The following is a 12064-nucleotide window of genomic DNA, read 5'->3' as shown; positions in this document are numbered from 1 at the left end:
AACCATGTCTACTCAAAAGTAAGACGTACTGAATTGAGGTACAATGGGGTTCACTCCCAGTAAACAATATTAGGATTGCAGCCTTAAATCATTAAATTAGGGAAATTATTATGGAATTGGTGTTGCATCCTTTTCCATCTTCATGAAGCAAGCTTCCATTTCTAAGTGCATATTGTCATGAGGCAACACTTCTTAACAACAAAGAACTGAAAATGACCTCAATGGTAATTTAGTATCACCTTAAATGTTCTCACAGTGGACATCCATGCTATTGCCAACACGTCACTGTTCAATTACAACTGTTTGTACAGTCAATACCTATCTACCTTCCCTGGCAACTTCAATCTGTTTCTTTATGAATCTGAATTTGTTTCAGCCAAATTCAGCCAGGAATCTGAATTTGTTTTTCAATATTTTGTAAGGTGTCTGTTCAGTCCGCTCTAAATCCTGAGAATACTGCTTTTTAAAGTCAAGCTTCTTTCAGCCCTCTGTTAGTCTAGGCTGCATACCATCATCAGACGGATACTATTTCATTCCAACATTCTCCATAGAGCATTAAGAAAGCAGTGTTTAAATGTCAAAGCATCCAATCCTATGTCTACGAAAGGACATGTGGGGTGCACCTCAGTGGGAATGCAACCTTACTAACATCTGCACACAGACATGGGAGTTTTTAACAAAACTCTGAATGCTCTCATGAAGCATTATTTGCCTCGATGCAAACAAAAGAATTTACACTGGGTTTCAAGGGAGTCAAGAAGTCATTCCATATTCACAAAGGATTGTGATATCGAATTACTGTCTTAACCTGCCATTGTTTTTCTTGATCTAAAATGGGTGTCTTTCTTACATAGCAAGATAATAATAAAAACTTGAGATTTTCAAAATACGTAGAAACAAATGTGTATATATATTTATGATAAGCATTTGGTGCAGTTGTGGGGGTGTTTTTTGCTATAGCAAATGAGCAGTATGAGATGGCTCGATTCTTCAGATTAACGAACCGGTTTTTCCACACTTGAGGTTTGAAGCAGTCAAAGTGATTTTAGCTTATTGTTTGGCAAAGGTCATTAAGCAAAACTAAGAACAAAGGAAATGCTTTGGGTTTAGTTACGACCCTGGAGAGCAAGGTTTTGTCTCACAGTGTAGCCAGAGCATATTTAATGGATGCTACAATCCTGCCTTTTGCAATGCACTTTATCTTGGAGACTGGGTACAGACCCACCAAGTAAGACAACTTAAGAATCCAAGTAGAAACCTTGCCCATTTCAGCATTAAAAATGCTCTCCCAGGAGGAAAGAAGGTATACCTAGAGGCCACTCAGAGGTGTTGGACAGCAAGGCTCCCAGAAAGTTTTGTCTATTTAAGGTCCTTCCAGTTCACAGGAAGTTCACCTGAGCAGCCATCAGGTCTGCCCCAGTATTCAAGATCTCAATTAATTTCTGACTTTTCTCAGAGCAGTATCTTTGATCACTAGGAGCTATCCTAAGTCTGGCAGGACCTGCCTTTGACTTTCTGCTACCTGTTGCTTACTACTACTCTCTGCATCCATGTTACTACAAGTCTGTTGCTGTAGGTCAGGGGTCCCCAATCTTTTGGGGCCTAAAGGCCCATCTGGAAACTACCATAGGCACCACAAAATGCCCACTGAACAGAAGAAAAACAAGTGATGCTCAGATTCCTCCAAAAACCAGGTTATCTGACACCCCCCCAAACCCTCAATAAAAATTAATACCAATTTGAAGGGACAGCTAACCTTCGGGGGTGTCTGGGGGCACTATGGTTCTCATGGGCATCACAATTGGGGACCCCAGGCCTGAACCTTGCCCATCACCCCCACAGAACTCATCCAGACTTTTAAAATAGGATAGATGGGAGTGGCCAGGTATGGCTCACCTTGACAATGATGTTCAGAAAACTGTAACTGATGCAAAACAGGTATTTATTTATGAGGCTGGGTTTTTTAAGCACTCTAAAAAAGAGCCCTCAAGGAGGCTAGCATCAAAAATATTAAAATAATCCACAATAATAAAGCAATTTAATTTAAATAACTATAACAAAAAAACAACAAACCAGCAGCCAAAGAGAAAAAAATACCCGAGGGAGCATAAGGAAATTAAAAAGAAACCAAACTAAAGGTTTGCTGAAAGAAAAATATCTTCAGCCAACCATGGAAGACAAATAAAGAAGAGGCAATATAGATCTTCTGTGGCAACAAGTTCCACATTCTGGAAACCAGTCAAAGACCCTTTCTCCTACTCCCCCTGCCCCACACTTCAGGCGGTGGCAGGACTCTCAGGGGCCTCTCCTACTGATCTCAATAGATGGACAGGATTGTTATGGAAGGAGATGGGTCCTTTAAGTATCCTAGGTCCAAGCTACTTATAGGAACAGGGCAAGAGAAACAAAAAATACTTGTTTCATTTGAACTATACTGCCTGCCTAGTAGACTCCAGTCCCAATTCAAAGTGTTGATTTATACTCTGTAAAGCCCTAAACAGCCTGGGCCCAAAATATCTAGGGGCACACTTCTGAAACCTTCCAGGTGGAGGTTCTTATCTAGGTGCCACTAATCAGATATGCTCAGTTTGGACACGGATGGAGGTTATGTAACTGCCTGTCTACGGAGGTTAGCATGAACCTGTCTGCCTGCTTTGGCGGGGGGGGGGGGATGTATGCTCTTTTCCAGAGGATTTTTCATTCTTTTTATATTGTTTTAGACTAGATTTTAAACTAAATTGCCTAATATTGGGTGCTTAATAGTGTTCATAATCTTACTGCTTATGTTGGTCTTATTGCATTTTTTAACTTTTGCAAACAAATCAATTTATTTAAGATGCAAGATGTAATTTTTAAAAGAAATAGCCTATGTTCACAATCGTACTGTTGCCAGCTTCCTTATGCTGTCATGCTCCTCGTCACTCTAAATTTGAAAGATAGACAGGGAAGTAGATCAATATGATCATGAGCAAGTTAAAAACATGGAAACAGGAAAAAATGCCAGGATGCTGATTATTTTTTCTATGCATACCAGATAAGCTTAATGTCTGCAAATCTGTGTCACATTTAAATCACACATGCATCCCTTCAGCAACCCAGAGTTTAATGGCTTCTCTCTTTGCACAGACTCTCTAATGACTACACTCTCAAACACCCAGCATATACTCCTCCTACTCAACACCCACACACAGTACATTGTGCACAAATGTACAGCAGCACATAATCTGCATTCACTTACCTTCTGCATAAGCCCATATAACAGGGTCCTCAATGTAACTGTGACTTGTCTTCCTATCACACAGAATGTGCTTTTCAAATCACCCCTTATGTTCTCTACACAAGGAAGATTGCAAGAGAAAATTAGAAGCTGTTTCTAGTCTAATTATTAACCCAATTTTTAAAAAATATCTTTCAATTCCCAGATTCTATTTCATTATTTAGTTCAGAGTACTGTAATATTCTGCTGCAGCCGGTGGGATATTTTTTCAAACATCTTCATCTCTTACACCAAAGTCACGAATCAAGGACTGTCCTATATTTCTGCCTCATACTGTCTCTTCTTAGCTTCCTTTATCAACTGCAGGTGTTCACAAATTTCAGTTAAATATGAAAGTCAGTAATTGTTTCTAGCAGCCAGTGAAGAGAAGCTCTCTTGCTCCCTACTCTACAGAGGCAAAGCAAATGTGCTCCATTTTCAACCCACTGCCCAGTGGCAGGGTTTTATAAAGGAGAAGCAACAGGGTGTGTGTATAGCAATCTTCCCTCCATGATACTGATGTTATTTCCCAACTCAAGGCACAGCGTGGCACCATTTTGATGCAGGCACCCTCTGCCTCCGTGTGTTAGTAGCTGCTTTTTAAAAATAAAAAATAAAAAAATGTGGTGCTCAGGCTGTGGCTAAGTGCACTGGAGAGTTCAGTCACCAAAATTAAATATCTGGTCACCACTAGCGGCTATCACCTTTTTCTTGAGGTTTAAGATATAATGTTGCTTAAGGCACTTCCTTCACAGCTTCCTTCCGCTCTTCCCTTCAACCTGAATTTATGATTGATTGATTGATATTCCGCCCTTCCTCCCAGCAGGAGCCCAGAGCGGCAATATAAGAACTGCTTGTTTCTAGAATTAAACTTTTTATATGTACTACTTAGCATAACATGCTTAGCTGTGTTTCAAGCTATAAGTTTTTGAATTTTACATACACTCTTTCATTTCCTACTTACACTTTTCTAATGGTTCTGATACACACCCTATACTCTGCACAAGAGGCTACTGTAAGGAGAGAATATGAAGAAACTGACTGGTTCCCAATTGGAAAGGGTGTGAGACAGGGATGTATTTTATCACCCTATTTATTTAATCTATATGCAGAACATATACAGAAAGCGGGATTGGACCAAGATGAAGGAGGTGTCAAAATTGGAGGGAGAAATATCAATAATTGAAGATATGCAGACGATACCATACTACTAGCAGAAACCAGTAATGATTTGAAACAAATGCTGATGAAAGTTAAAGAGGAAAGCACAAAAGCAGGACTACAGCTGAACGTCAAAAAGGCTAAAATAATGATAACAGAAGATTTATGTAACTTTAAAGTTGACAATGAGGACATTGAACTTGTCAAGGATTATCAATACCTTGGCACAGTCATTAACCAAAATGGTTAAGAAATCAGAAGAAGGCTAGGACTGGGGAGGGTAGCTGTCAGAGAACTAGAAAAGGTCCTCAAATGCAAAGATATATCACTGAACACTAAAGTCAGGATCATTCAGACCATGATATTCCTGATCTCAATGTATGGATGTGAAAGCTGGACAGTGAAAAAAGCAGATAAGAGAAAAATCAACTCATTTGAAATGTGGTGTTAGAGGAGAGCTTTGCGCATACCATGGACTGTGAAAAAGACAAATAATTGGGTATGAGAACAAATTAAACCAGAACTATCACTAGAAGCTAAAATGATGAAACTGAGGTTATCATACTTTGGACACATAATGAGAAGACATGATTAATTAGAAAAGACAATAATGCTGGGAAAAGCAGAAGGGAGTAGAAAAAGAGGAAGACCAAACAAGAGATGGATTGATTCCATAAAGGAAGCCACAGACCTGAACTTACAAGATCTGAATAGGGTTGTTTATAACAAATGCTATTGGAGGTCACTGATGCATGGGGTCGCCATAAGTTGTAATTGACGAAAGCACATAACACACACACACACAGAGCTAACTACCCCTTTCCATACACAGCTGTTCATATGCCACTTTCAGCTGTCAAACTATCTTTACACTCCATCATCCCATATGCTATTTGACTAATATTTTTAACAGCAGCTCTTGTACTATATGTCAAGATATTCTTGAAACTAAAGAAATTTTCAAAACAGGCTCAAAATGCAATATAGGTAGCTGCTACCGGGGGAGGAAAAAGTCAAAAGTCAAGTGTTTGAACCTAATGAGACTTTGGGGACTATTGTAACTTCTGGTGAACTTGCCCTTGCTCTCCTTCAATATATATGAAGACTCTCAAAGCAGCCTCAACAAAAAGAGAAAAATAGAACCTCTCTCAAAATCTACGAAGAAGACATCACTTTGTCAGATTTTGTAACGTTAGAATTAATGAATCAAAAAAGAAAAAGACTGACTAGCTGTCTCATCCAAGAGCAAGCAGAGTGTGAAGAAAAGAACTGCCAGATCAGAAAAGGAAAATAAAACAACACAACTATTGTAAGAGGTTCAGGTAAATATATAAACCACCTGCTTTTGATCACAACCTATTATGCCAACTTCCACAACTGTAAATTGTGTTTTAAGAGATTATAAAAGTTGTTATAGTGAACTACAAACTCCCAGAGCATGGATTACACTGTGTTTCATCAGTAGACTCCTTTTGGGAAAGCAACCAATATTACTGTGTGAAATGTTTCTAAGGGCAACAAGGATGAATCCCAAGTACAGAACACAGTGAAGTAAGTTAGATACATTGGCTTTCAAAGCAAAAATTGCTTCCTAACAATTTGAAATCTTCAAAACTTCTCACAGTTGTAAAAACAGAAGTTGTCTTTCTCCCTTCTTCTTACTGTGCTTCTTTTCTTGGTCACAGCTGTGTTGTTTAAAAAAGATGGCATTGGCATGCAAAGCTCTACTTTGATTCAGGAGACAGTCATGCTAACTGGTCAAAATAGAAGACTTGCTGAGAGAGAAAACAGGAAAGCTAGTGGAATATCGTTATCAATAATTCACTAAGAGTCCAAGGATATCTGCTGGCAACAGCCTTAAAAACATTATAGGCACTTGGAGAAAGAAGAAATTCACAGAAAGGTACCTAGAACAGTGTATATCTGTTTGGGAAACAAAACAACACAGCCACATGGAAAGAAACCATGTTCAGGAATAGCAGAATATATTAATTGTGAAACACTTCAACCTTTGAATACGATAATAATTATATACAGTAGGGCCCCGCTTATACGGCGGGTTAGGGACCAGGCCCCCACCATAAAGCGGAAATCGCCGTAAAGCGGAACCCATAGACTATAATGGGGCTGTCGCGCGAAAATGACGCAAAATGCTGTAAAATCGCAAAATCGGCTTTAAAAAGGGGAATTTCCCACCGCCGCATTAGCAGAACGCTGGAATGCGAAGCGCCAGTAAGCGGGGCCCTACTGTACTACACTCATCATGTGAAAATTAGCTACATGTAAACCAAGTACTGGTCAGAAGTCTCTCTCACAGAAAGCCATCTCTCTGTGTCCATTGTTTACCTATGCTTATCATAACTCTTCTTTAGCAGCTAACTGTCCCTACAACTAAGGAAATTTAGATAAAGATAAGCTTAGCTAAAACAGTAGAAAATGATAGCCAGCAGTCCTACAATCCCCTTCAGCTTCCATTGACTGTCTCCAGAGGATGCTTCAGAAATCTCATCAGCCATAGCATAGTTTACATATAGTACTGTTTAAAACACTAAGGGCTGGTTCACACTGCAGCTGACTTCAGCTGAATTTTGGATTAAAGACGAATCTTTTCTCATCGGGATAGGGTTTAAGGTTCACACTTCTTACCTTAAATGAGCCCTCAAACCGCTTTTTCCCATTCATACTGAAGGGAAAGGGTTAATCTCGCAGCTTCCTAATGACCACGCCCTCTTAAGGTCCAAGTATCTCTTTCTCTGCAGCAGGCTTGCTGAACAGGAGCCAGCAGGAAAAGGTAAACAAAGGGGGGGAGTGGGCGGGGACTCATCAAAGCATCGGAGTTAAACGTCTACATGCCCTTAGAGATGCGAAGCACAGACAGTTTTTCCTTCCCTTTTCAGATTTAAAGTAGATTGATTTGCTTTGGATTTAAAGGGGAAAGCAGCGAGACACCTCCCCTTTGCCTCCTACGTCACGCGATTGCTGAGAATTTAACAGGTATGCAGGGACGCTTGATCTCAAATTAAACTGCCATGTGAACGAGCCCTTTGTGTAGCATTTGCTGACATCTGATACACAAAAATGTCCTCATCAATATGAAGAAAAGCTAATCAAGCTGGCTATGACATACCTCTGACACATGATGTCTAATGGAAATAATTTCACAAAAATCATAGGGTTGCATTCCACGTAGTGCTGCAGCAAAAGTTCTGTCAGTGTAAGGATTTTTCCTTAAACAGAACATTCTTCCCCTCCTCCTCCTCCCTGTGAACCCCCTAAATTTGCTCTGGGGTTCTCCCAACCCTCCAGAGCAGATTTGGGGATGGTGCAGGGTGGGGTGGGGAGTTCCATTGTACAAGCAGAAGTCACTCCACTCACACAATTATTTAACCGAATACCACCCATAAAGATGACAGTTGCTTCACACATGCAACCCAGTCACTTTTTTTCTTCCTCTGACTGTGCCAAGGTAAGGACGTTCATAGAGAATGAAGCTAGTAAACCACCAGTAAATCACATGCTGGATAGCAGGGTGTGCAGACAGACAGGTTGCATATGTGAATCCATCTAAAAGGGAGAGTAAAAATAAAATACAAAGTTGACACAACAAAGATCTGCCTCCTTAACTTCCATTTCTGGTGAGAACAAATCTTCAACTTTGAAAAAGATTCTTAGGGAAATGGCAAAAATCACAGAAAAATGGCAGTTCAGTCACAAAGCCAACAAATTGGCATTGATGGAATGTATATTACACAAGTCATTTGAGGGTGCCTACTAATGCTTTGCAAAAGAAATTTGCCCTTTCACATAAATTTATACTTGGCAGCAATTTGGGTGCTTTTGTGCAGCAATTCTTCACTATGACAGGAGTTCAGTACTCCACAGCAACTGATTACAATGACGAATATTCAGTGAACAGGTATCTTCTGTCCTAGAGCATTACAAAATTTTAAGCTGGTCCAATATTTTTGGGGGGGGGCTAGCCTCTGCTGTCTTCTTTTATCTTTATTGAACATCAGAAAGCAAGCATATCAATGAAGTATCAAATTCAATCTTCAATCAAAGAACAATTGAAAGTTGCATGTGTATCAGTGTAAAAAAAATGTAAATGTATTAACATCCACACAGATATAAGAACATAAGAAGAGCCTTGCTGGACCAGGACAAATAGGAATACAATACAAACAGGAATTAGCAGCTAAACATTAATTCAGAGTGAAAGGACATGGGAATGAAGGTACATTTACAGATCATCAATCAGTCTTTTAATTTGTTTATTTTTAAAACAAAGGTTTGTACAAGAGAAGTCTTGTGTAAAACCTCCATATTCATGGGTTTTATTTATTTATATATATATATATATAAATTGACAAGTATAATATGTAAGCATGAATTGAGAGTGAAGGGAGATGGGAATGTGGAGGCAATGAGGTGAAGGACTAACCCTAAGGACATGGAGGGAAAGTCTGAGCCTAAAGCACTGTCCAAGTAATTGACCACAATGTTATCAGTTTCATATTTGATGGATGGAAGAGGAGAGAAGCTTTTTTGCTGTTTTCCTCAATATTTTAACTATTTGTTGAATGCTTGGGGTACATCATGGGTCACTTTGAAAGCCATCATCTGCTGAAAGTAGAGAGCACACCAGGGAAGGGAAGGAGGTTCGGCTGGCTCTCCAGGGACAGATCCAAGAGGGGTGTCCTGAAGGAATCATTGGCAGCAGCACATATTCCACAAAGATAACATATGAGCCAGCCCTTAACATAAAGTCAGTCTTCTAGAATTGTCAGTTAGACATTCAAAGAATGCCATTTAGTAGAATTTCCATACAAATGAAAGATTATGGTTTCCATTGTATGCTTCTGTTTGCAAAACATACGGCTAGTTATCATGAGCTTATACACAACCACTGATCTCATGTAATTCAGCACAGCAATTCTAACCTCTGATCTACCACACTTGAGGGTTTATGATTCGGTAGAGGTATTCCTCAGCCCAGCTCTCCTGAGCTCCACCAACAGAGAGCCTCTGCTAGAGCAGAATTCCCCACTGTACCTGCCAAAAGTACAGATGAGTGGAAGGTATTGTCAGGGTATCCCTGCTGGAAGCAGCCAGGATAAGCCTCCAAAACAGAATGTTTTGGCGGTGGAGCTGGGCTGGCTAAGGATTCACTGGATTCTACACTAGTCCATTTCCTGGGGGTGGGCTGATCCAGGATTCTGTGTGTCAGCCTGGAGCTGGCATATCAAAAACTGTAACTGCCCCCCAAAAAAATTTCACCCTGGCTGGCGTGAGTGGTAGGGCTGTGGATGCAGTGGTTGCTCTATTACTCCATTCAGCCCACTGCTCATAGCCAGAAATTATGATTTCTTCCCATGCCATCCAAATCAACCGCCATTGTGGATCTCCATGATCCTTCAAAGCAATGCTTTTAACTAAGTTGACCATGACAGAGAAGAGTACATATTACATGGTACAAGAGGTTCAGTACTAAGCAATTAAAGTGATGGTGCCAGTTGTTCTTGGGACATAGTGACCTTAAGAATGCATATTTGTAACTTAAGACCTGCAATAAGTTCAAGTTGTTCACATATTGCCATCATGATGCATTTAATCCCTCATACACTCTACCAGTGGATCTCTATAATCTATATAATCTATACTAATATGTTGGAGTATTGAGTATATAAGGTCCTGCTTGAGTGAAAGTGATCTTTAGGTCACTTGCAGCCACAAATTTATTATTTTAAGGCATTTCTTGATTGAATGCTGCTGGAACACCTTTTCTACTTATTTTATTTCCAGCAAGCTACTTTTAAAAATCAACTCTTTAGTACAATGACTCTGTAAGCACAAGGTGCTCCGTGGGTCGACAAGATAAAAAGGCTCTACAACCAGCACATGTATGATAGTGCTTAAAGAACGTTTTAGACACATGGTCAAACTGGAGCACCCTATTTGGTGAAAAACAAATAGAAACCAGAAGCAAGGGCTATAAGCACTCCTCATGTTTTTCTGCCTCTATGGTTCTGGAAAGTGAAGCTGCTCTAAGCAGCACAAACTAGGGCAGGAGGGGGCCCTTTCTCTTAGTCATAGTTGGATAGTACAAATTTACCATCTGCCCTCAGTTTGTTTTAAAATGCAAGCAATCCAATACCCTTCTACTCACATTTTGTTGTGGTCCTATACTCCATCACACCCACATCCAAATCGCAATCCTAGCTAGCCCTCATCCTTGAGGAAAGAATGAATATCCTGGTCATTTCACAGATAGCAATATCTGTCTTCCGTGGATTTGCTCCTTTTTGAATCTAGCTCCACAATAAAACGTATCAAGTGTGACAATGGTCAACTATATGTTGTGTGGACAAAAATGTTTTTGTTGGCTACAAATACGTATAATCATCATATGCCCTCTAATTGTATTATCCTAAAAAGAAAACCCTATCTCCTCAATTATGTATTTTATAACACATATCCTGTACACAGTTGAGGCCGAGTATGATAAACCATGGGTGTTAACAGAAAGAACATCAGGAATGTGGAAGCACAACAACAAAGCTACATGGCTGATCAATGAATCCGATCTACGAGAGCCCATTTTATAAGACGGCCTTGATACAGAAAAGAAGCAGAAGCAAACACTCCCTTTCAAAAATGAAAGCATCCCACATTATCCACCAGTGAGACCAAGGAACTAGAGGGCATTTCATGAGTCACCAGCCAACTGACCTCTGATGGTTCATTGTCCAGTAATAAGAATGACAAAGCACTAGATCCTAGTTTGCTTCCTTATGGCAACTTCACATTACCAAATTCCTACACAGAAGATAGATTTCATGTTAATTCTCACATGTGACTACCTATAAATCACAACATGCAGTGATGAGACACAGGTTTCTCTGCCTGATGTATATGTACTAGAGAGTCACTATCAACTGCAGCTTCCCAGCAAGTGCACATAAAGCAAAAAAACTGGGAGTAGAATTGCCAAATATTACATTCTTCACACAGATTTTGTTCCTGCATAGAAATGCTCTCTGTGTGGGAATCTGGTGATGTGTGAAGCAAGCTACCCTTAATTAACAGTAAGATACCTAATGGAGGACAGTGCTTTAGACTTGGTTTTCTGCTCCAAGAGTAAACAGCAGCCTTCTCGGCCCCTTTGGGGAGAGAAAGGACTGAGGGGACAGAACATATGCACCAATCACATACACAAAAAGTGTAATTATGTAAAGCTGCTGTGATATTTTCCATCCTGTTTCTTCATTACTTGATACAATTAACAGATTAATGGCCTAAATTAAAATACTGCTCTGTTTATTCAGTGTTAGCTACCTGAGTTTTCCTCCCACTAGTACGGGGTTCTAGCCCATTTATCTGTTGTTTAATTTTCCTTCTTGTAATTCCATAAAAGCTCTTCTGATTCTGAAGAAGTTGGCTACAGTATGCCTACAGCTCGCCTGAGTCAGCGCTGTAGCACAGGCAGACAAGCGAGTGGGAGGAGATGTAAAAGTCACACACAGAGCTTATCAAAATTCAGTCACATATTCTGGTTTCTGATGGGTAAATTTGCACTGCAACTCTGCTACTGTACATAAATTAGAGCTCATAATTTGCCATTGGTAGTTGTACCAATGGGAATCATTC

General features: G+C 39.9%; 1 protein-coding gene across 9 annotated transcripts in view; it reads right to left on the bottom strand.

The window, feature by feature from the left end:
* Positions 1-12064, bottom strand: part of DAGLA (diacylglycerol lipase alpha) — a 167516-nt gene that overhangs the window by 88965 nt on the left and 66487 nt on the right. The window contains exon 1 of one of the 9 annotated variants that reach the window (XM_061609832.1): positions 3239-3256. The exons of the other annotated variants lie outside the window; for them this stretch is intronic. The gene's annotated coding sequence lies outside the window, so the exon portion shown is untranslated. Of the gene's footprint in view, positions 1-3238; positions 3257-12064 lie in introns of those variants that run through there. 9 annotated transcript variants of the gene reach the window in all.

This window comes from Rhineura floridana, chromosome 2 (genome assembly GCF_030035675.1).
Source record: "Rhineura floridana isolate rRhiFlo1 chromosome 2, rRhiFlo1.hap2, whole genome shotgun sequence".
Taxonomy (NCBI): Eukaryota; Metazoa; Chordata; class Lepidosauria; order Squamata; family Rhineuridae; genus Rhineura; species Rhineura floridana.
This window is presented reverse-complemented; position numbering and strand designations above follow the sequence as displayed.